General features: G+C 44.2%; 1 non-coding gene across 1 annotated transcript; it reads right to left on the bottom strand.

Moving 5' to 3' along the window:
* Nucleotides 1-7,315: 7,315 nt before the first annotated feature.
* trnad-guc (transfer RNA aspartic acid (anticodon GUC)) lies at nt 7,316-7,387 on the bottom strand. Its single transcript has one exon. It is a non-coding gene; the product is annotated as a tRNA-Asp (tRNA).
* Nucleotides 7,388-25,736: the final 18,349 nt, after the last annotated feature.

Raw genomic sequence — 25,736 nt, 5'->3', positions numbered from 1 at the left:
GCAGCAGGCCAGGCAGCATCTCCAGGAAGAGGTACAGTCGACGTTTCAGGCCGAGACCCTTCGTCAGGACTAACTGAAGGAAGAGCTAGTCAGAGATTTGAAAGTGGGAGGGGGAGGGGGAGATCCAAAATGATAGGAGAAGACAGGAGGGGGAGGGATGGAGCCAAGAGCTGGACAGGTGATTGGCAAAAGGGATACGAGAGGATCATGGGACAGGAGGCCTAGGGAGAAAGAAAGGGGGAAGGGGGAAGCCCAGAGGATGGGCAAGGAGTATAGTGAGAGGGACAGAGGGAGAAAAAGGAGAGAGAGAGAGAAAAATAATATATACATATATATAATAAATAAATAACGGATGGGGTATGAAGGGGAGGTTCTCTAATGGAAGTTAGAGAAGTCAGTGTTCATGCCATCAGGTTGGAGGCTACCCAGACAGAATATAAGGTGTTCTTCCTCCAACCTGAGTGTGGCTTCATCTTGAGAGTAGAGGAGGCCGTGGATAGACATATCGGAGTGGGAATGGGACGTGGAATTAAAATGTGTGGCTACTGGGAGATCCTGCTTTCTCTGGCAGACAGAGCGTAGGTGTTCAGCGAAACGGTCTCCCAGCCTGCGTCGAGTCTCACCAATATATAGAAGGCCACATCAGGAGCACCGGACGCAGTAAATCACCCCAGCTGACTCACAGGTGAAGTGTTGCCTCACCTGGAAGGACTATCTGGGGCCCTGAACGGTAGTGAGGGAAGAAGTGTAAGGGCATGTGTAGCACTTGTTCCGCTTACAAGGATATATCAAGAGCTTTGGAACTTTAAGTCGATTTCTCTTTCCGCAGATGCTGCCTCACCTGCTGAGTTTTTCAGCATTCTCCATTTTAAATTCAGTTTAGGATGGCGCTGGTGAAATGGTGTAATGGCAATAGGGGTACTGACTGATCAACTGAGCTCCGGCTCATTACTGATCTTTTAGTCAAGTAGATGACCAGGTTTTGCTTAACATTCAAAACATGGAGGCACCAAGCATAAAATTTGGCTACTGTGTAACGCTGAATGGCATTGAGATGCAGACTCACTGGGAGGGTATTGGTGGAAAGAATCCACCTTCTTCTTGGGAGATATTCCCTTCCTGAGCTCACTTGCAGGCCTGGCTGTTCCATTGGACCTTAAGACCATTAGACATAGGAGCAGAATTAGGTCATTTGGACCATCAAGTCTGCTCTGCCATTCCACCATGGCTGATTATTATCCCTCTCAACCCCTCTCTCCTGCTTTCTGCCCTCGCAGAAACCTTTGGCACCCTGATTAGTCAAGAACCTATCAAACTTCTTAATTATATCCAATGACTTGGCGTGCACAGCTATCTGTGATAAAGAATCACGCAGATTCACCACCATCTGCCCATGAATAGTTTCCTCATCTCTGATCTAAATAGATGTCTCTCTATTCTGAGGCTGAGCCCTCTGGTCCTAGACTTCCCCCACTGTAAGAAACATTCTCTCCACACCCACCCTGACTAGGCCTTTCAGCATTCAATAGGATTCACTGAGATTTCCCTCCCCTCAATCTTCTAAACTCCAGCCAGTATAGACTCGAAGTCATCAAATGCTCCCTATACATTAACCCTTTCATTCCTGGGTTAATTCTTGTGAACCTCTCCTGGACTCTCTTCAAAGCCAGCACATCTTTTCTTAGATAAGTGGGGAAAGCGGCTCATAATACTCCAAGTACGGCCTGATCAATGCCTTACAAAGCCTCAGCATTACATCCTTGCTTCTAAAAATCTAGTCCTCTTGAAGTGAATGCTAACATTGCATTTGTTCTCCTTACCATCAACTCAACTGCAAGGTAAACTTTAGGGAATACTGCACAAGGACTCCCATATCCTTTGATTTTTGAATTTTCACCCTATTTAGAAAATAGTCCATGCCTTTATTCTTTCTACCAAAGTGCACGCACGTACTTCTCCACACTATGTTCCATCTGTCACTCTTTGCCCAATCTCCCAATCAGTCTTTTGAAAGACACCCTGCATCCTCATCACTACCTGCCCTTCCACGCATCTTTGGATCATCTGGAGACTTGGCCAAAAAACCGTCAATTAATGCATCTAAATCATTGACATTTTATGTATGTAGAAGCTGTTCCAATATCGACCCCTGCAGAACACCACTAGTCACTGGCAGTGAACCAGAAAAGGTTCCTGTTTTTCTCATTCTTTGCCTCCTCCCAGTCTGCCAACCTTTTATCCATGCTAGTATCTTTCCTGCAGCACTCTTGGCTCTTATCTTGTTAAGCAACCTCATGTGTGGCACCTTGACAAAGGCCTTCTGAAAATCCAAATAAACGACATCGACTGCCTCTCTTTTATCTATCGTGTCTATTATTTCCTCAAAGAATTCCAACAGATTTGTCAGGCAAGATTTCCTCTTCAGGCCTATTTTGTCATGTGTCTCCAAGTACCCCAAAATCTCATGCTTAATAATGGACCCCAACAGCTTTCCTACCATGGGCACCAGGAATGACATTTGGAATTTTCCAGTCCTCTGGATCCATTTCAACATCCAATGATTCATGAACAATCCTCCACCATCTTTTCAGCTACCTGGCGTAGTTGATTAGCTGACTTATCTACCTTGAGACTTTTCAGCTTCCCAAATGACTTCTCTTTAGTGAAAACAATGACACCTGACATGCTCGCATTTCTGGCAGTTTGTTAGTATCTTCCACAGTGAAGACTAACACAAAATACAAACACGAGGAAATCTGCAGATACTGGAAATTCAATCAACACACACAAAATGCTGGTGGAATGCAACAGGCCAGGCAGCATCTATAGGAAGTAGTGCAGTCGATGTTTAGGGCTGAGACCCTTCATCAGGACTAACTGAAGGAAAAGATAGTAAGAGATTTGAAAGTGGGATGGGGAGGGGAGATCCGAAATGATAGGAGAAGACAAGATGGGGATAGATGGAGCTAAGAGCTGGAAAGTTGTTTGGCAAAAGGGATACAAAGCTAGAGAAGGGAGAGGATCATGGGGCAGGAGGCCCAGGGAGAAAGAAAGGGGGAGGGGAGCACCAGAGGAAGATATAGTGAGAGGGACAGCTAACACAAAATATTTATTAAGTCTGTCCACCATTTCTTTGTCCCCCATTACTACCATTCCAGTGGTCTGATATATACTATCATCTGCTTTTTACTCTTTATACATCTTAAAAAGCTTTTTGTAACCCCCTTTATGTTATTGGCTATCTTACCTTCATATTTCATCTTTTCTCTGTGTTTCTTAGTTGCCTCCTGTTAGTTTTTCAAAGCTTCCCAATCCTCTACTTTTCCACTAATTTTTGCTCTATTATATGCCCTCACTTTTGCTTTTTGCTGTCTTTAACTTTGCTTGTCAGTCACCATTGCCTCATCCTCCCTTTAGAATACTTCTTTATCTTTCCAGCACCTTCCAGAAACTCCAGCCATTGCTGTTCTTCTGGTGTTCCTTTCCAATCAACTTTGGCCAGCTCCTCTCTCATGACTCTGTCCTTCCCTTTACTCCACTGTAGTACTGATACATCCTCTTTCAGCTTCTCCTTCTCAAACTGCAGAGTGAATTTTATCATATTATGATATCTGCCTCCTAAAGGTTCCTTGGCATTAAGCTTACTAATCAAATCTGGGTCATTACATAACACCCAATCCTGAATTGTCATTCCCCTGGTAGGCTCTACCACAAACTCCTCTAAAAAGCCATCTCATGGACCTTCTACAAATTCCCTCTTTTGGGAGCCAGTACCAACCTGATTTTCCCAATCTACCTGCATATTGAAATTCCCCCATGATTATTGCTACATTGCCCTTTTCACATGCCTTTTCTATCTCTGATTGTAATCAGTAGCCCACATCCTGGCTACTGTTTGGAGGCCTGGAGAAAACTCCCATCAGGGACTTCTTACTCTGGAATTCCTTATCTCTTTGAACAAGGATTATACATCTTCAGATCCTATATCTCCCCTTTCCCTCTTTCTAAGGATTTTTTTTTTTAGCTACAGAGCCATCCCACTTACTCTGGATAACTGCCTGTCTTTTTGATGCAGTGAGTATTGTTGGACGTTAAGTCCTAGCTGTAATCCTCTTTTAGGTATGACTCAGCATTGCCCATAGCATCATACCTTCCAAATAGTAACTGTGATACAAGATGATCTACTTTCTTCCATATATTGAGTGCATTCAGTTTTAACACCTTCAGTCCTCTATTAGTCACCCTTTTCGAATTTGGCCCCCTTTTACACCTTAACTCCATCCCACTGACTACAATTTTAAGGACAACAGAGGATAACTAAAAAGGCAATACGGGGAGAAAAGATGAGATATGAAGGCAAGCTAGCCAAGAATATAAAGGAGGATAGTAAAAGCTTCTTTAGGTATGTGAAAAGGAAAAAAATATTTAAGACCAAAGTTGGACCCTTGTAGACAGAAATGGGTGAATTTATTATGGGGAACAAGGAAATGGCAGATGAGTTGAACAGATATTTTGGATCTGTCTTCACTAGAGAAGACACAAACAGTCTCCCAGATGTAATAGTGGTCGGAGGACCGAGGGTAATGGAAGAACTGAAGGAGATTCACATTAGGCAGAAAATGGTGTTGGGTAGACTGGTGGGACTGAAGCCTGATAAATCCCCAGGGCCTGATGGTCTGCACCCCAGGGTACTTAAGGAGGTGGCTCTAGAAATTGTGGACACATTGGCAATTATCTTCCAATATTCTATAGATTCAGGATCAGTTCCTGAGGACTGGAGGGTAGTTAATGTTATCCCACTTTTTAAGAAAGGAGGGAGAGAGAAAACAGGCAATTATAGACTAGTTACGGTAGCCTGACATCGGTGGTGGGGAAGATGCTGGAGTCAATTATAAAGGATGAAATAGCGGCACATTTGGATAGCAGTAACAGGATCGGCCCAAGTCAGCATGGACTTATGAAGGGGAAATCATGCTTGACTAATATTCTGGAATTTTTTGAAGGTGTAATTATGAAAATGGACAAGGGAGAGCCAGTGGATGCAGTGTACCTGGACATTCAGAAAGCCGTTGATAAGGTCCCACATAGAAGATTAGTGGGCAAAATTAGAGCACATGGTATTGGGGGTAGGGTACTGACATGAATCATAAATTGGTTGGCAGACAGGAAACAAAGAGTAGGGATTAATGGGTCCCTTTCAGAAAAGCTTGGTGCTGGGACCGCAGCTATTTACAATATGCATTAATGATTTAAATGAGGGGATTAAAAGTAACATTAGCAAATTTGCAGATGACACAAAGCTGGGTGGCAGTATGAAATGTGCGGATGATGTTGAGATAATGCAGGATGACTTGGACAGGTTGGGTGAGTGGGCAGATGCAAGGCAGATGCAGTTTAATGTGGATAAATGTGAGGTTATCCACTTTGGTGGCAAGAACAGGAAGGCAGATTACTATTCAAATGGTGTCAGTTAGGAAAAGGGGAAATACAACGAGATATTGGTGTCCTTGTTCATCAGTCACTGAAAGTAAGCATGCAGGTACAGCAGGCAGTGAAGAAAGCTAATGGCATGTTGGCCTTCATAACAAGGAGAGTTGAGTATAGGAGCAAAGAGGTCCTTCTGCAGTTGTACAGGGCCCTGGTGAGACCACACCTGGAGTTTTGTGTACAGTTTTAGTCTCTAAATTTGTGAAAGGACATTCTTGCTATTGAGGGAGTGCAGTGGAGGTTCAAGAGGTTAATTCCTGGGATGGCGGGACTGTCATATGTTGAAAGATTGGATTGACTAGGCTTGTATACACTGGAATTTAGAAAGATGAGAGGGGATCTGATTGAAACATATAAGATTATTAAGGGATTGGACACGCTAGAGGCAGGAAACATGTTCCTGATGTTGGGGGAGTCCAGAACCAGAGGCCACAATTTGAGAATAAGGGGTAGGCCATTTAGAATGGAGTTGAGGAAAAACATTTTCAGCCAGAGAATTGTGGATCTGTGGAATGCTCTGCCTCAGAAGGCAATGGAGGCCAATTCTCTGGATGCTTTCAAGAAAGAGTTAGATAGTGCTCTTAATGATAACAGAGTCAAGGGATATGGGGAGAAGGCAAGAATGGGGTACTGATTGTGGATGATCAGCCAAGATCACAGTGAATGGCAGTGCTGGCTTGAAGGGCCGAATGGCCTACTCCTGCACCTATTGTCTATTGTTTATTGCCTATTTGCCCTATCATCTGCACCCAGTTGGATATCAAATGGCCCATCCACTGCCCTATCCCATCGGTTCCCATCTCCCTGCCAAATTAGTTTAAACTCCACCCAACAGCTCGAGCAAATCTGACTGTATGGGTATTGATTCCCAACCCCCTCGGGGTTCATGTGTAACTCGCCCCTTTTGTACAGGTCATACCTTCCTCAGAAGGAATTCCAATGATCCAGAAATCTCCTTGGCCCCTGCATTAATTCTTCACCCACGATTTCATCTTCCAAATCATGCTATTTCTTACTCTCACTCACGCATGGCACAGACAGCAGGCGAGCGATTACTACCCCGAAGGTCCTGCTTTTCAGCCTTCTATTTTCTCTTTAGGATCTCCTCCCCATGTCGTTGGTACCGATATGTACCACGACCTCCGGCTATTCACCCTCCCAATTTCGAATGCTGTGGACCAGATCAGACCCTGACCTCGGCATGTGGGAGGAAGCAAACCATCCGGGTGTCTCTTTCAGGTCCACAGAATCTGGTGTCTGTGAAATTCCTTAACACTACTGCACTCCTCTACTAGCCCCACCCCTCCCCTACTGAGCTACAGAGATATGCTCACTGCGAGAAATCATGTCGCTGCGGCTTCCCCCTCTTCACTGCCTGCCTATTTCCGTTCCCTCTCTTGACAGTTACCCAGGTACCGCCTCCTGCATTTTAGGGGTGACTCCCTCCCTGTAGCTTCGATCTATCACCTCCTCATTTCCCAGTATGAGCTGAAGGTCATCCAACTGCAGCCCAGTTCGTTAACACAATCTCTAAGGAGCTGCAGTTTGGTGTATTTCGTGCAGATGTAATTATCAGGGAGACTAGAGGTCTCCCAAATGTTCTCACATTTCACACACGAGGAACATATCACTCAGGACCCATTCACAGCGCACTAGCTATGTACTAACAGAAAAGAAAACTTACTAGAAACTTACTTCTACATTCGCAACCTTAAACGAACGGATTACTTCAGCACTAAAACTAAAATAGCGCTTTAATCGTTTTGTTTTAACATTGAAACAAAAACGACTTAGATTTGTATTAATGTAGAAATTTAAAAGAATACATCTCCCCGTCGGGGAATTGAACCCCGGTCTCCCGCGTGACAGGCGGGGATACTAACCACTATACTAACGAGGAACTGCTGTCGAAAGAGACTCTGTCATTCCTATAACAGAGTACAGTTGGCAGGTCGCAGTATTGCGACATCCGCAGATTTTCTTTTGTTAGTGATTGGACTACAGCATTGTTTGTTTTTTGACTGTGAGCCTCTCAGGGATCTCAGGATTACTTTCCATAAGATCATAAAGGCATAACGCATAGGAACAGAATTAGCCGCTTCGGCCCATCTTATTTGCTCCGCCATTCCATCGTGACTGATTTACTATCCCTCTCAATCCCATTACCGTAACCTTTGACACCCCGAATACCGCTTTAGATGGCCTCCACAGCGATGTGTGGCAATGAATTCCATAGATGCACCACCCTTTGGCTAAAAATTCCTCCTCACCTCTGTTCTAAGGGAACGCCCTTGTATTCTTAGACTGTGCCCTCTGACCCTTGACTCATTCATTATAGGAAGCATCCTCTCCACGTTCACCCTTTCAATATTCGACAGGTGTCAATGATATCTCTCCCACCTCTCACCCTCATTCTTCTGAACTCCAGACAGCCAGTAGTTGCTGGTGAACGCAGCAGGCCAGGCAGCATCTCTCGGAAGAGGTTCAGGCGATGTGTGTTGCTAAAGCCATTCGTATACGTTAACCAGTGGCATTCCTGGGGTCAATCTCGTAAACCTTCTCTGGACCCTCTCTAATGCCAACACATCATTTCTCATATAAGGGGCCCAGTATTGCTCTCAATACTCCCAAGTGTGGTCTGACCAACGTCTTACAAATTCTCAGTATTACAACTGTGGTTTTATGTTCTAGATCCTCGAGAAATGAACGCTAGCATTGCTTTACAACAGGAATTCTGCAGATGCTGGAAATTCAAGCAACACACATCAAAGTTGCTGGTGAACGCAGCAGGCCAGGCAGCATCTGTAGGAAGAGGTGCAGTCGACGTTTCAGGCCGAGACCCTTCGTCAGGACTAACTGAAGGAAGAGTGAGTAAGGGATTTGAAAGTTGGAGGGGGAGGGGGAGATCCAAAATGATAGGAGAAGACAGGAGGGGGAGGGATACAGCCAAGAGCTGGACAGGTGATAGGCAAAAGGGGATACGAGAGGATCATGGGACAGGAGGTCCGGGAAGAAAGACAAGGGGGGGGGACCCAGAGGATGGGCAAGAGGTATATTCAGAGGAACAGAGGGAGAAAAAGGAGAGTGAGAGAAAGAATGTGTGCATTAACAGATGGGGTACGAGGGGGAGGTGGGGCCTTAGTGGAAGTTAGAGAAGTCGATGTTCATGCCATCAGGTTGGAGGCTACCCAGACGGAATATAAGGTGTTGTTCCTCCAACCTGAGTGTGGCTTCATCTTTACAGTAGAGGAGGCCGTGGATAGACATGTCAGAATGGGAATGGGATGTGGAATTAAAATGTGTGGCCACTGGGAGATCCTGTTTTCTCTTGCAGACAGAGCGTAGATGTTCAGCAAAGCGGTCTCCCAGTCTGCGTCGGGTCTCACCAATATATAAAAGGCCACATTGGGAGCACCGGACGCAGTATATCACCCCAGTCGACTCACAGGTGAAGTGTTACCTCACCTGGAAGGACTGTTTGGGGCCCTGAATGGTGGTAAGGGAGGATGTGTAAGGGCATGTGTAGCACTTGTTCCGCTTACACAGATAAGTGCCAGGAGGGAGATCAGTGGGGAGGGATGGGGGGGACGAATGGACAAGGGGGTTGCGTAGGGAGCGATCCCTGCGGAATGCAGGGGGGGGGAGGGAAAGATGTGCTTAGTTGTGGGATCCCATTGGAGGTGCCGGAAGTTACGGAGAATAATATGTTGGACCCAGAGGCTGGTGGGGTGGTAGGTGAGGACCAGGGGAACCCTATTCCTAGTGGGGTGGCAGGAGGATGGAGTGAGAGCAGATGTACGTGACATGGGGGAGATGCGCTTAAGAGCAGAGTTGATAATGGAGGAAGGGAAGCCCCTTTCTTTAAAAAAGGAAGACATCTCCCTCGTCCTGGAATGAAAAGCCTTATCCTGAGAGCAGATGCGGCGGAGACGGAGGAATTGCGAGAAGGGGATGGCATTTTTGCAAGAGACAGGGTGAGAAGAGGAATAGTCCAGATAGCTGTGAGAGTCAGTAGGCTTATAGTAGACATCAGTGGATAAACTGTCTCCAGAGACAGAGACAGAAAGATATAGAAAGGGGAGGGAGGTGTCGGAAATGGACCAGGTAAACTTGAGGGCAGGGTGAAAGTTGAAGGCAAAGTTAATAAAGTCAATGAGTTCTGCATGCGTGCAGGAAGCAGCGCCAATGCAGTCGTCGATGGAGCGAAGGAAAAGTGGGGGACAGATACCAGAATAGGCACGGAACATAGATTGTTCCACAAACCCAACAAAAAGGCAGGCATAGCTAGGACCCATACGAGTGCCCACCACTAAGAACATCTTTCCCTCCCCCCCCTGCATTCTGCAGGGATTGCTCCCTACGCAACTCCCTTGTCCATTCGTCCCCCCCATCCCTCCCCACTGATCTTCCTCCTGGCACTTATCCGTGTAAGCGGAACAAGTGCTACACATGCCCTTACACTTCCTCCCTTACCACCATTCAGGGCCCCAAACAGTCCTTCCAGGTGAGGTAACACTTCACCTGTGAGTCGACTGGGGTGATATACTGCGTCCGGTGCTCCCAATGTGGCCTTTTATATATTGGTGAGACCCGACGCAGACTGGGAGACCGCTTTGCTGAACATCTACGCTCTGTCTGCAAGAGAAAACAGGATCTCCCAGTGGCCACACATTTTAATTCCACATCCCATTCCCATTCTGACATGTCTATCCACGGCCTCCTCTACTGTAAAGATGAAGCCACACTCAGGTTGGAGGAACAACACCTTATATTCCGTCTGGGTAGCGTCCAACCTGATGGCATGAACATCGACTTCTCTAACTTCCGCTAAGGCCCCACCTCCCCCTCGTACTCCATCTGTTACTTATTTTTATGCACACATTCTTTCTCTCACTCTCCTTTTTCTCCCTCTGTCCCTCTGAATATACCTCTTGCCCATCCTCTGGGTCCGTCCCCCCCCCCTTGTCTTTCTTCCTGGACCTCCTGTCCCATGATCCTCTCGTATCCCCTTTTGCCTATCACCTGTCCAGCTCTTGGCTGTATCCCTCCCCCTCCTGTCTTCTCCTATCATTTTGGATCTCTCCCTCCCCCTCCAACTTTCAAATCCCTTACTCACTCTTCCTTCAGTTAGTCCTGACGAAGGGTCTCGGCCTGAAACGTCGACTGCACCTCTTCCTACAGATGCTGCCTGGCCTGCTGTGTTCACCAGCAACTTTGATGTGTGTTGCTAACATTGCTTTTGCGGTTTCGTCACTCCTGGTTTCAAGGACTGGCTGGATGAAACGTTCCGATTCGGGATTGATTGTGCTTCGGTGTAAGCAGCGTTCGCCATCAATGTAGACCTTGCGTTGCTGATCCCGAGCTTCCGGAGGGAATCGGGGAGGGAGGAGAGCTTCCTCTGCTCCTTGTGCCAGAACTGCTCATCTCTGCCTGACATGTATAGCTAGGCTGTTCCTTTTTTTCTTTTCCTATTCCCACAGCGCCTCGCGACACAGGTCCCACCGTTCTGTTGTTCAGAATACTGGACACGGAATAATTAATTACCTGAGTTTAACCATCGCAGTCACTCACTTGGTTTTAGAATCAAAATCAAGCTTCATACCACTGTAAGTCGCGAAATGTGCAGCGGTACAGTGTAATTCTTAATAAAATACTATAACTCTCTCTCTCTTAATTAATATGAAGTGTCTCGGCTCGCAACGTCGACTGTACCTCTTCCTAGAGATGCTGCTTGGCCTGCTGCGTTCACCAGCAACTTTTATGTGTGTTGCTTGAAGTGTTTATTGCCTGCTTTTTTTTCTCTCTTTCTCAGTTCTGATGAGCGGGCATGCATCTGAATGTTTAAATTCGTTCCACTTTCCGTGGCTGCGGCCCGATCTGCTGCGTGTTTCCAGCATCTTTTATATAATTTATTATAGAAGAACATGACTTTACAGAGGGTATATGGAGCTTAGAAAAATATAGGGCTATCGGTAACCCCGGGTAATTTCTAAAGTAAATACATTTCGGCACAGATTGTGGGCCGTAGGGCCTGTATTGTGCTGTAAGTTTTCTACGTTCTATAGAGCAGATAAAACTGCACAACGGGAGAATTTTACTACCCAAGTAAAAACTCAGCAAAATTAAAAACTGACAGCATATAAAGGATTTCAATCGAAATAATACATAAAAAAAATGACACGCCAGTGACAGACATAGCAGAGGATGGTTTCGATCCATCGACCTCTGGGTTATGGGCCCAGCACGCTTCCGCTGCGCCACTCTGCTGTTGAGAATTTAAGGTTTCCCTGTTTTTTTCTCTCTTACTCTGTTTCTCTGTATTTGCGCGTGTGTGTGTTCGTCCGTCAAATCTTCTTTATTCCATTTACTCGCTTCAATTCAGGTTCAAAATTGAAGGTTGTCTATTGCCGTTCTTCGGTACACGAATGTAAAGAAGAACCAAATGATTGTTACAGTATAAAACACAATAAATATAAATATAAAAGCAATCATTGTACACGAAAATGGTTTGGCATAGCCAAGAAGGGCCAAAAGGCCTGTTTCTGTGCTGTAGTTTTTTCTATGGTTTTCTTTTTTTCTATGTGAATATACCGAACTTTACCATATATAAATGGACAAATTATGCGTACATAAAGTGCTGCTAGGTGTTGGAGTGTACATAAGGTGACTGACAGGAAATGACCACTTAATGCTACTTTGTTGATTCCCTTTTTCCTCCTTTCGCTTACTCCCTGCCTTCCTTTCTTTCTTACTTTCTGCCGCGCACCCTCTGTGCCGTTTATGCTTTACCCTAGTCTGCACCCTCGTAAATGTGTTTAAGTACACCGAGAGCAACAGGGTAATCGGGGAATGAGTGGGACCTGTTAAGGGCCGAAGTTATAACACGTTGATGGGCCCAGAGTTTGGGCAAGGTCCAAGTGAATAGTTCTCATCTATATCCACTAAGGCAAAAGATATTATATAAGGAATTTTCAGCTGGGGTAGTGAAATCCAGCATTAAGATTAACAAGATCTAAAAGATTTACGTAAAAGAAAAAAAATAAATCTTCAGAGCTTCAGGAGATATTTTCCAGGCTGCTGTCGGAGACAGAGGAGAGTACTGGGCTCCCTTCAGACGCATTTTGTCAACGTGCCTTCTAATATTTTCACAGATGCGTGGACTAACCCTTGCAACTAGCAGGGAATTTTTGCATAGCCTGAAAACTGTGGCAATTTAAATGCTTTTTTTTTGGGTAAATGTATAATATAGATATTTAAAGTGAAAATTGAAAGAGTACATGCTTTTTACTTGATTTATTAATTGAAAGGTTTAATGAAATACAGGACAACAAAGAAAATCTTTCAAGTTTTGTAAACTTTATCTTGGCTGTCTTTATTACAAGTCCATATTCTATAAGCAATGTCCAGTTTACTTTCACATTCTGATGAAAAATACATCTTAATCTTCATTAGGTCATCCAAATGTTCCACTTTTAGTCTGTTTTTGATTTACAGTTGTTTGAATCCACATTTGCAGTCAGCACTAGAAGTTTGAAATGCTCCAACCATGTCAACACGAACAGCTCTTCAAATTCCTGATTTTTAATCACATAGTTCAACATATCAGTGGACGGCTTAGTTGAACCAATCTTAACTTTCTCAGAAAGGACAAATTTGAAATCACGATATTTTTGAGGCAACACCTTTCTCAGAGTTCATAATGTTAGCTGAGTATTTTTTGTTGGTGTTCAGTGGGCTGGCAGTTTATTAATAATGAGCGACCGACTTCCATTCTATGTTTATTTTTGCAATTTGTAAAGTGTTGCAAGTTGAAACACTGACAATGTAGATGTGTTGAAGCTCTAAAATGTTTCAAAGTAATGGTTGTGGTATGTTTATTATCTAGAAATTTTATGGATTACCTGTATATCCATTAAAGGATAATTAATTACAAGGTATTTCACAATTATATGAACATAGAATTCAAAATTATATTCACATTATATAAGAGAGTAACATCAAAGGCTATGTGTGTGGGAGCATTTCAGCTATTGCATGGCTGCACACCCACACAGCTTAGCAGGAACAATGATTTAAAAAATACACTGGATCCCGGTGATGTGTCAGATGTGTATAGGAATACAGCAAAAGGGATCTTTAGTTGTGAAGGGTAACAGGGATAAATTAAAGTTAAAACAGTGAATCTAATGGCAGTGGAAGGAAAATGGTCAGGAAAATTCTGAGAGACTAAAGTAATCTGCACTTGGAAAGCCAATGATCAATGAAGGTTAATCAGTACATATTTGTTGTTGGGAAATTCTGTCTGACTAATTTAATTGACTTTTTTTTGAAAAAGAAAGCTAATATATTGATGAAGCAATATGCCCGATGGAGTTTTATGGATTTCAGCAAGTCATTTCATAAGGGGGAGGGAGGGAAATTTGCCTCAGACCATGAGAGGCCTGAGTTGGGCATTTTCATGCCTTACAAGGTGCAGATTAGAAGTCTGTGTGGGGCGCCACTCCTCGCACGTTCCCTCCTCCCCCCTTCCCCTCCCCTCTCCTTTGATAAGGTGCTGCATTGAAGTCCAATCAAAATGTTAGAGCTACCAGATTGCATCCTGTTTGTCATTGACATGAAAAACTTAGATGTGAAGAGGCCCATCCAGACTGTAACCTCCCTCTATGAGTTATGTAAGTGTGAAGATGACACAGAATTGGCAGTGGTGATGCTGGTAAGCAGAATGATCTTGGATGACAGAATGATAAGGATCAACTGGTAAATTGAGTATAGCAGTGTCAGATGCAATTTAATCCTGACACTGTGAGCTGATGCACGATGGAAAGTGTAATAAAAGTAGGACAAACCACAACAGAGTACTGAAGAATAAAGTGATCTTGATGTACAAGTACCACCTCCATGGTATTTTTGTTTCATAGCTGTTTGCAGAAGAAGATTCTCAGAGTTGTATACCACATACATACTTTGATAATAAATGAAGCTTTGAACCTTTGAAAGGTGCCAGGCAAGTACATACATCGTAAAGATTCAGGGGGTATGGGCCAAATACAGGGAAATGGGACCAACTTGGGATGATACTGCTGAGTTGGGCCACAGGATCATAATTCAAGGACTAAAGTAGAGGTGTTTCAAGCAAGAGAGCATGGGATTTAGAAGTGATCACTTACTTGGAGGTTACAATTTGCAACACAATCCAGACACAACTCTGCGCCAACAACACATGCAGCATATGGCACTACTACTACTACGTCGACTCAGGCCTAGGGGGCCGGCGTCGGGCAAAGCATATGGCAATATCTGCACAACATTTCAGATTTCAAAGGGAAATGCAGTGATGCAGGCAACATCTCTCTCCTGGATGAGCTAAATTTTTTTTACGCTTGTTTTGAGGTTGGTCACACTAAATGACTGAGGAGAGCTGTCGACGTGACCTGCACCCTGGTCATCTCAGAAGCTGAGGTACTTAGGTCACTGCAACGTGTTGACAGTGCAAGGCAGCAGGGCCAGACTGAATCCTAGGGCAAGTACTCAAAGTGTGCATGGCACAGCTAGCTGGTGTGTTAACAGACATTTTTAATCTCTCCTTCTCCCAGTGCGTAGTGCTCTCCTGCTTCAAAACATCTACCATTGTCCCCGTACCAAAGAAAACCAACGTAACATAGCTGAACAATTGGCGTCCTGTCACACTCACCTCAATCAGAAGCAAATGCTTTGAGAGGCTGTTCAAGGACTACATCTGTAACATGCTACCAACACTGGACCCCCTACAATTTGCCTACTGACACAACTGATCAACAGACGATGCCATACAGTACTACACACTGTCCTCACTCACCTAGAGAAGAGGGATGCTCATGTTATAATGCTGTTTTTGGACTATAGTTCTGCATTCTATGTCATAATTCCCCGCATGCTCAACAAGGAACTCAGAGACCTTGGCCTGCACCCGATTTTGTGCAGCTGGATCCTGGACTTCCTGTCAGATTATCAGCAGGTGGTAAGGATGGGCACTCTCACCTCTACCCCTCTGACCTTCAACACTGTAGCTCCTCAGGGCTGCATCTTGAGCCCCTTACTCTACCCCCAAAACACCTATGAATATGTTGCCATGCACAGCTCCAGTATGCTGATCAAATTTGCAGATGGCACAACGTAGATAGGCAGTATTTCCAACAATGATGAGACAGCCTACACAGGAGAAGTCAATGCCCTGACACAGTGCTGCCAAGGAAACAACCTCTCTCTCAATGTTGAATAAAAAAAGAGTTGATTGTGCATTACAGGAGGAGTGGAGACAGGCTAGCCCCTGTTGAGATCAATGGGGCTGTAGTTCAGATGGTGAGTGGTTTAAAGTTCCTTATTATACACATTGAGGATTTCCACCGAGACCCGGACGAGACAGCAGAGGTACTTAATGAGTACTTTGCTTCAGTATTCACTGTAGAAAAGGATCCTGGCAATTGTAGGGATGACTTACAGTGGACTGAAAAGCTTGAACATGTAGATATTAAGAAAAAGGATGTGCTGGAGCTTTTGGAAAGCATCAAGTTGGATAAGTCACTGGGACCAGACGGGATGTACCCCAGGCTACTGTGGGAGGTGAGAGAGGAGATTGCTGAGCTTCTGATGATGATCTTTGCATCATCAATAAGGACGGGAGAGATTCTGGAGGATAAGAGAGTTGTGAATGTTGTTCCCTTATTCAAGGAAGGGAGTGGAAATAGCCCCGGTATTTATACACCAGAGAGTCTTACTTCAGTAGTTGGTAAGTTGATGGAGAAGATCCTGAGAGGCAGGATTTATGAACATTTGGAGGGGCATAATATGATTAGGAATAATTAGCTTGCCTTTGTCAAAGGCAGGTCATGCCTTACGAGTCTGATTGAATTTTTGAGGATGTGACGAAACACATTGATGAAGGTAGAGCAGTAGATGAAGTGCATATGGATTTCAGCAAGGCATTTGACTAGGCACCCCATGCAAAACCTTTTGAGGAAGTAAGGAGGCATGGGATCCAAGTGGACATTGCTTTGTGGATCCAGAACTGGCTTGCCTACAGAAGGCAAAGAGTGGTTGTAGACTGGTCATATTCTGCATGGAGGTTGGTGACCAGTGGTGTGCCTCAGGGATCTGTTCTGGGACCCCTACTCTTTGTGATTTTTATAAATGACCTGAATGAGGAAGTGGAGGGATCAGTTAGTAAATTTGCTGATGACATAAAGGTCGGGAGTGTTGTGGATAGTGAGGAGGGCTGTCAGAGGTTACAGTAGGACATTGATAGGATGCAAAACTGGGCTTGAAGTGGCAGATGGAACTCAACTCAGATAAGCGTGAGGTGGTTCATTTTGGTAGGTCAAATATGATGGCAGAATATAGTATTAATGGTAAGACACTTGGCAGTGTGAAGGATCAGAGGGGTCTTGGGGTCCGAGTCCATAGGACACTCAAAGCTGCCTGCGTAGGTTGATTCTGTGGTTAAGAAAGCAAACGGTGCATTCGCCTTCATCAATTGTGGGATTGAATTTAGGATCCAAGAGGTAATGTTGCAGCTATATAGGACCCTGGTCAGACCCCACTTGGAGTACTGTGCTCAGTTCTGGTCGCTCCACTACAGGAAGGATGTGGAAAGCATAGAAAGGGTGCAGAGGAGATTTACAATGATGTTGCCTGGATTGGGGAGCATGCCTTATGAGAATAGGTTGAGTGAACTCGGCCTTTTTTCTTTGGAGCGACGGAGGATGAGAGGTGACCTGATAGAGGTGAATAAGATGATGAGAGACATTGATCGTCTGGATAGTCAAAGGCTTTTTCCTTGGACTGAAATGGCTAGCACGAGAAGGCACAGTTTTAAGGTGCTTGGAAGTAGGTACAGAGGAGATGTCAGGGATAAGTTACACACATCAAAGTTGCTGGTGAATGCAGCAGGCCAGGCAGCATCTCTAGGATGAGCTACAGTCAATGTTTCGGGCTGAGACCCTTCGTCAGGACTAACTGAAAGAAGAGCTAGTAAGAGATTTGAAAGTGGGAGGGGGAGGGGGAGATCCAAACTCTTTCACATCAGACGGCTGAAGATTGGAATGAGTCCCCAAATCCTCAGGACTTTCTACAAGGGCACCACTGAGAAAATCCTGACGGGCTGTTTCACCGCCTGCTATGGGAACTGTACGACCCTCAATTGCAGGGCACGGCAGAGAGTGTTGCGGACAGCCCAGCACATCTGGGGATGTGAACTTTTCTCTATACAGGACATTTACAGCAGCAGGTGCATTAAAAGGGCCCAGAGGATCATCAGGGGCTCTGGCCACCCCAAATACAAACTGTTTCAGCTGCTATCGAAATGGCAGCTCCAGGAAAGCTTCTTTCACCAGGCATCAGATTTATCACAACCCATTGCTCTGATTGCATATCTGACCGTACATTGTACGTGACTGTACATACGTACTAACAAAAAAATTATGTACACAATCTTCATGTTTGGGCACCACCCCTCCCCCTTACATTTCCCGTCTTTATTGCTTGTACATTGCGATGGAGATACAACACAAAGATCTTTACTGCCTTGGATGTAAGAAATAAATAAATACAAATATATATGCTGTCTGAGGTGATAGTTCAGGTGGGTATTTACATGGGCAGCCCTCTCACTGGGGCTCATACACCAACTTGGCTCATTCATGGACTCTGCTAAAAGCAACATGACGCAGTGGTGAGAAGGCTGCCCTTCATAAGTAATACATGTCTCGTATTGGTATGATTCGTGGTTCAACCAGAGAAGTTGGTATGGTCTAATTAAAAGAACCTCGATTTGAGTGTAAATGCCAGCCACAGTTCAAACTTTCCTCAAAGGCCATTTCAAACAAACTGGCTAATTCAGGAGTATTGGCCCTTCTTCCTTTGAACCATTTGTCTGCACAAAGCACTTCTTGCACGATGCATAGAGTTAAGAGTTGGGGCTGATGTATGAACATGGATAGAAGATTGGTTAACTGATAGAAAGAGAGTTGGGAAAAATGAAAGAGCAGATTATTATTTAAATGTTAAAAATTTGCAGCATGCTGCTGTGCAGAGTGATGGGAGTATTTATGCATGAATCACAATAGGATGGTTTGCAGGTGCAGCAGGCTTTCAAGAGGCAAATGGGATGTTCGCCTTCCTTGTTAGAGGGCTTGAATTTAAGAGCAGGGAGGTTATGCTGCTGGTGAATCTGTGGAATTCTCTGCCCAATGACGCATGGACGCTACCTCAACAAATATACTTAAGACAAAGTTGGATAGATTTTTGCATAGTAGGGGAATTAAAGGTTACATGGAAAAGGCAGGTAGGCGGAGATGAGTCCATGGCCCAATCAGTCATAATCTTACTGAATGGTGGAGCAGGCTCGACGGGTCAGATGGCCTGCTCCTACTCTTATTTCTTGTGTTCTTGCAATAAGGTGTCTCCTCCGGGTGTGACCCTCTGAATGTCTTCCCTTGTGCTCTGCTCAACAACTCCTGACAAAAGACCCCAAACTAGTCTACTGTCCTTTGGAAAACTCTTTCCCACAGCTCTTGGGAAACTTCTCTCACATCCCAAAATCCTGATTGGCTGAAACACGTTCCTGAGTGGGACAACATGGCTCCTTAAGCCAAAACACTTCTTCCAGCAGGAGACACTGTGTTTGCAGAAAACTGCTGAAAAAGAATACCTCACAGCATAGTAGTAGAAATCTTCACCAGGGCATTGCATTCTCTCCCACCAAAAATAGTCATGTCCTCATGACTTTGGAAACATTATAAATAACACATTATTCAAATGAATTTTGTGATTTCAGGACTCCCGATCTATTTGTAAATGGAAGTAACATATCTCACCATGGGAAATGATATAACAGTTTGTTTCCCAGGTGCATCCTCTGCCAGCCTATCTGGGGAGTTTACCAACTCCCTAACCACCTTATCTTCAGCTTCTACAGCTTCACTCAACCTTTTCCTGTCCACTGGAGGATGCCCCCCCCCCTTCCACCGTCTATTACTCGTACCTTCTGGCTGCTCAGGTCCCTCTGCCCCATGTCTGAACTCAGCTTCTTTCAGTTTAAGCAGGTGTTACCAGACATCCCCTACCTCCACTGCTGCTATCCGGTGAGACCTCTCATCAACAAGAATGTCCTTTGTCACTCTAGCTACTCCTTCAGGATGTAACATGACAGGGTTAGACTGGGTATAACCTACAGTTCCTCATTTTTGCTTATCATTCTGCTTCGGAGGACTTGCACCTTCTTAAAAGCAGCTCTGAACATTGAATGAATGGACAAGGTTTCTAAAAAATTATTTCTATTTTTCTTCTTGCATGCTCACTTCTCACAATGGGAGTATCTGTTCCCACAAGAATGAAAGCTTCAACTTTTCAACCAGATCCAGGCAAACCAACACCAGCGTGTCAACAGTCTCAGTTACTCCAACACCTGCTTCTGAAAACTCCAGTTTCAATTACTAATAAACTTTGCATGGATGCTCATCAGTACTAAGCCCCCAAACCTCAAGGACACTGAGTGGTATCAATGGTAAATGCATCAAATACCTGTTGTAAAATGATTTATAAAGCAAAGTAACTTGAGAACCTATGTCAAGTATGGCTCTAGCAGAAACACCTTACATCAGAGCTTGTTCTCATTAAACCTTCAGGAACAGCGTTTTTCACTTAAGTGTTTCACTTGATACACTGATTGGAACGTATCCTCTCCAAAATGCCAGCCTGCTCCTTTACTGGGTCCCTCCATAGATTTGCCTCTTTTCTTCTCTGTTTGATAAACTGCTGACTTACTTTTCAAAGATACTCCTGTCCCTCATAGTCTTGCTTGAAATCCCCATGCTCTCCACAGTTATAACAGAAAATACAGATTTCTTCCCTAGTCAAGAGCCCTTTTCACCAGCATTCTTCTGTGTCGTAAGTCCTACATGGACCAGGTTTCCCAACAGTCGTGACATGTTTAGCTGAATTAATAGCAGATACTCTCAAATCAACTCAGCTTAAATGTTTTCCACCTCATTCCTCAAAAGCTCTATCTTGTGGCATCAGGGGTCACTTTAGCAGCAGAGGCTATCACTGAAGTCACTACTCAGCTTTTGGAAAAGCTCCACTTCGCAATCATGTTTTCTTCCTCTCTAACTTCTCCCAGTAACTTGGTAAAAGTTGGAGCAGGACACATCTTGTGGATCATTCAAATACGTAGAGCATTCATGTCATGTTACAGCGTGCCCTTCACAACTTGCTCCATCCTCTAGCAATTTCTCTCAGACAGTTGAATGTCCCCTTTGTGGCACATACAGTGCAGCAATTTCTCCAACCTGAAAATGTAGGCAGAGAGCTTCTTGTTCTTTCTTCTGAAATGTGTGGCTAAATTTCATCATAAAATCAGCTGAATTTGCAGTACTGCCAAACGCATCTGCCAATGATGTGGCTAATGGATGTACTGTCTTTTGGACCTTCACTATGTCAGCGACTAGACCTTTTAAACTCTTTTCATATTATCTGAGCACTGCCATTCATCCAGTAACCGGGATTTTCTCCTTCTCATCAGGTGTGGGCTTGACTCTAGAGAACAATCTCAGCCTACGATAACTTTGGCTGACTGCAGGTACACTTTGGTATTTATCAACCAGTGATATAATTGCTGAAACTGGCTCAGAATTAAAATCAACCGCTGAAGCACCACTAGAATTTTCAGGTCAGGTAACTCGTCCCTCACTTTGCTGAAAAGAGGACAACTTGTCTTTAAAGTCTTCACCATCAGCTACATAAAATTTGTCTTTAAAGTTATGGACTGCCTCTGGCCCCACCTCTCCAAGCTCTCTTAACTTATCAGACAGTGCGACTTTAGTTGCATCAGTGATAGCCTGGGCTAACATGACATCCTCACCTGCTGACTGGTCAAAACGACCTTCAACCAGCGTAGGTTTTCCCAATACTTTTACAGAACTCAGCACTCTGAGTAGCAGTTCATCAGGGGTTTGAATATCCACCCCGCTCAGAACCTAAGAATCACTTGTGGATAACTGCTTTGATTTGCACCAAACTTTGAAACCCTTGGCATCCTTTCAAAGTACCTTAATTACGATACACCTCACTATCCCCAAGTACTAGTTTAAGCACTGTTTAAACACACAATAAACTACTTAATCAATCCTTAAACAGTATTCTCACAGCTTCCAAAAACTTAATGAGTAGACCTGCCCATTCACCTCCTCCCTCACCTCTATTCAGGACCGAAAACAGTCCTTCCAGGTGAGCCAACACTTCACTTGCGAATCTGCTGGGGTCGTCTCTTATGTCTGATTCTCCCAATGTAGTCTCTACATTGGTGACCCATTGTAATTTGGGGGACCACTTCATTGAGCACCTCTGCTCCATCCACTAAAAGAGGACTTTCCTGGTGGTTATACATTTTAATTCTGATTCATGGCTTCCTCATGCCAAGATTAGGCCACCCTCAGGGTGGAGAAGCAACAGCTTATATTCCATCTAAAATTCTTTCTCCCCCTTCTTCTCCTCTTCTATTCTCCACTCTGGACTTTCACTTCTTCTTACCTACCCATCACTTCCCCTTGTGTCACCACCTCCTTCCCTTTCTGCTATGGTTCACTTTCCTTTCCTATCAGATTCCTTCCTCTCCAGTCCTTTACATTTTCCACCCATCACCTTATAGCTAACCTCCTTCCCCTCCCCTCACCTTTTGATTCGGGCACCATCTCCTTCCTTTTCAGTCCTAAAGAAGGGTCTTAAACTATAAAGTTGACTTATTCCGTTCCAAAGACCCTACCTGACCTGCTGAAATACTCCAGCATTTTGGAAGTGTTGCCCAGGCATTTAAGTACCTTCTGGATAAGCGTGAATCACCCAGGCACAATAGGTTACAGACCAAGTGCTGAACTAGTGGAGAGGTATCGCAGATAGTCGGCATGGACATCAAAGTCTCTCAGCTGCATAAACATTTGATTGTTAAAGTGCAGTGGAATCCTGGCGCACAATACTTCAGGTCGGACTGAAGTGAAGTATAGAAAACTCAGGAGGATGGATTGATGTTAGACAGGGAGATGGAGAGTCAATTGATGAACAAAATCCTCTTCACATAGGGCACTAAATCTCCACTTCCCCCATCATCAAGTGTGTTACAACCAAATACATCATTTATGCTCCTTTCAAATGGGAAATTTGTGAAGCATTGTGGATAATATTACAAGAAATGGCCGACAACTTGGTGAGAGTGGGATTGTGAACTTGTCAACTTAAAGGTCAAGGTGTTCAGTGAGACAAGGAGAACTGAGGGCTCAGCCAGCCAAAGCCTTTGCAGGCAGTGGTGGAATGTCGCTGACATGGTGCTGTAGAACAAAGAATAGGCTCCTCTGTACACCCCATCACATGTACGTCCACCGCATAGCATCTTCTGTCCACCTCTCTGCATCTATGCTGATCATCGTGCCTACCTTTACTGATTCTTCTTCCCTTCATGAATTCCAAATCCCTTTATGAACTGTTGCCTCTGTTAGTTCACTGTGCTTCTTACACAGTTAATGAACAATGGCATTGCAAGTAGACAGGGCCAGAAACAAGCAAATGCATGCAGGTCTTCATCTGCTGAAGCACTGAGTACAAGAGTGTGGACATCACATTTCAGTTGTTCAGGTGACACTTGGAGTATTGTGTACAGTTCTAGGTGCAATGCTATGGATTCATGAGATTAAGCTTTGTGGGAACAAAAGGTATTCGGAAGTATGATGGGCTTAGTGTGGCGGGTTATACTGAGATATTGGAAAAACTGTGTCTGTTTTCCTTGGTGGAGCTGAAAGATGACATAATAGAGGTATAGAAAATTGTTAGGCATAGTCTCTGGGTACCTTGCTTATCTATTTCATTTCATACCACTGTCCAAAATTAGGGAACATGGTTTAAGGTGTCAGGGAGGAATTCAAAGTGAATGTGAGGGCTAAATATTTCACATGAAGAATAGCTGGGATCTGCGCTACCTGAAGAGTAGGTGGAAGCAGGAACACACATCTTCTCTCTGTTCAACAATACTCTCTCAAACCTTACTATTAACGTATGTATTCTGGCCTGGTACTTTATCCTGAGCTAATATTCTGGACTAGCCTACCATGCAGCACTTTGTAAAAGTACATATAGAGTTTGTCCACAACTTTCCCTTCATTGAATCTCCTTGAAAAACTTCAAGATTGGTTGGATATGACTCACCCCCCCCTCCCCAATAAATGGTTTCTCTCCTAAGTGTTTTCATGCATCTTTTATATTCCTCAAGTGCCTCATTTGATCCTAACTGCCTATACTCTTCCTTACCAGGGTCTCAATATTGCTACACAACTAAGGACTCTGTAACTAAAGCCTTTCTCCAACACAGAATCTTAACCAGAGGGCCATCTCTATCCTGCTCTGTAATTAACTGTAATGGAATAATAATCACTAGGTCTAACATTTTCCACTGCACTCACTTCGGTCACCCACTCTTTCTCATTGCCCAAGAGGAGAATCAGTAACATGGTATCTGTAATTGTTCCTGTTACATATTAATTAAGGTTTTTTTCCTGAATATATTTCAACAAACTCTATTCCATCTTGCCTTTTACAGCATGGGCGTCCCAGTCAACATGTTGAAAGTTAGAATCACCTACCATCAGAAATTTATACACCCTGCAAATGTTTTGCAATTTCTCTACAAACGTGTTCCTTTAAATCCTGTTTACTACTGGTAAGTCTATAATACAGTTCCATTAATGTGATCATCCCTTTTAATTCCTCTGTTCCACACAAGTTGTCTCAGTAGACAATCACTTTATGATCACCGTCGTGGGATATTCCATGACGAGTAATGTCTCCCCTCCCAATTCAGTGATCCTCCATACCATGCGTAAAACAACATATCTCCAGATCATTGAACTGTCAGTCCAGACCTTCCTACAGCCAAATCTCAATAATGGCTGCAACATCTTAATTACACTTGCATAGTCACATTCTAAGTTCATTTGCCTTATCTACAAGGCATTCTGCATTGAAATCGACACAACTTAGAACATTAGTCACATCTCACCTAACCTTTCGGTTCCATCTTTGCTTGCAGACTTAATAGCTACTTCCCCCACATCCACTGCACTTGCTGTCCAGCTGTCCTGGTTTCCAAACCCTGCAACTCTAGAGTGTTAACCACCCCCTCACTAAGAGCAAACATTTCGACAATGGTGTTGGATCTACCAGTTAAGGTGCAAATTGTTCCCTTTGTACAGAACCCACATACTCTGGAAAGTGATCCAAAGATATAAAACCCACCCTCCAGGACTATCTCCTTAGCCATGTGTCAAACTGCACTAACTTTCTATTTCATGCCTTACAAGTATGTGGTATGGATGGCAATCATGAGATCACCAGCTTGTGTCATGAGCCCTACGGGCCTGTTCACCTGTATTTGTTAATAGTGGTCTTATCTGGAGTCACCAAGCCTTTATGCTTTCTGTTTAATCTTGTCAAGTTTATTTTGACTAGCATGGGTTTTCCATGTATGGTACTGTGATTATTTAAAATGGACTCCCAATTTGCGCTTATTGCGAGGTCCTTGTGTTTCTAGAATGCCTCGTCTTGCGATGTTGCTCAGTCAAACCACTGATGTTCTGTTAGAATTCCAATGATTAAATTCTTGCTTCTGTCTCGACATTGGACTCTGTCTTTTTTCCACACATGGCTTCAGTCTAACACCATAACAGCTTGGAGCTGCTGAGTTTTTAATACTATAAATGTAGGAGCAGGATTAGGCCCATCAAGCCTGCTCCACACTCCATCACATCTGATTTATCATCCCTCTCAATTACATTCTCCTGCCTCCCACCTGTAAACTTTGCCACACTTACTAATCTAGAACCTATCAAGCTCCACTTCTGAGTAGTAGGCAGCAAGGTCTGCTCCGACATTCCCGCAGAACCCTCCAATATCCAGTGTCTCTTTTGACATCTCAGCCAGCTCCTTCTCCCAACAGCACGGTCGGCCCTTTCAACACCTCGGCCGGCTTCTCCAACACCAGTCCAGCTACTCCGATCAATGACAAGTTCACTGATGGAGTAGCCCTACAGTACCTGAACTTCTTGGCGTAAAATTGTCTTTGTAGCGTAAAAAGAAATCTTACAAAGAAATATGTACCCTTGGTTGCCACCCCCAAGAGGCCGTGCATTTGCATACACCGCCATCTTATTGGAAGTCTCATCTTTAGTGTTGGG

Source organism: Mobula birostris, chromosome 29 (assembly GCF_030028105.1).
Source record: "Mobula birostris isolate sMobBir1 chromosome 29, sMobBir1.hap1, whole genome shotgun sequence".
Lineage (NCBI taxonomy): Eukaryota > Metazoa > Chordata > Chondrichthyes > Myliobatiformes > Myliobatidae > Mobula > Mobula birostris.
Note: the sequence above shows the minus strand (reverse complement) of the source record. Positions and strands in the feature narration are given on the sequence as shown.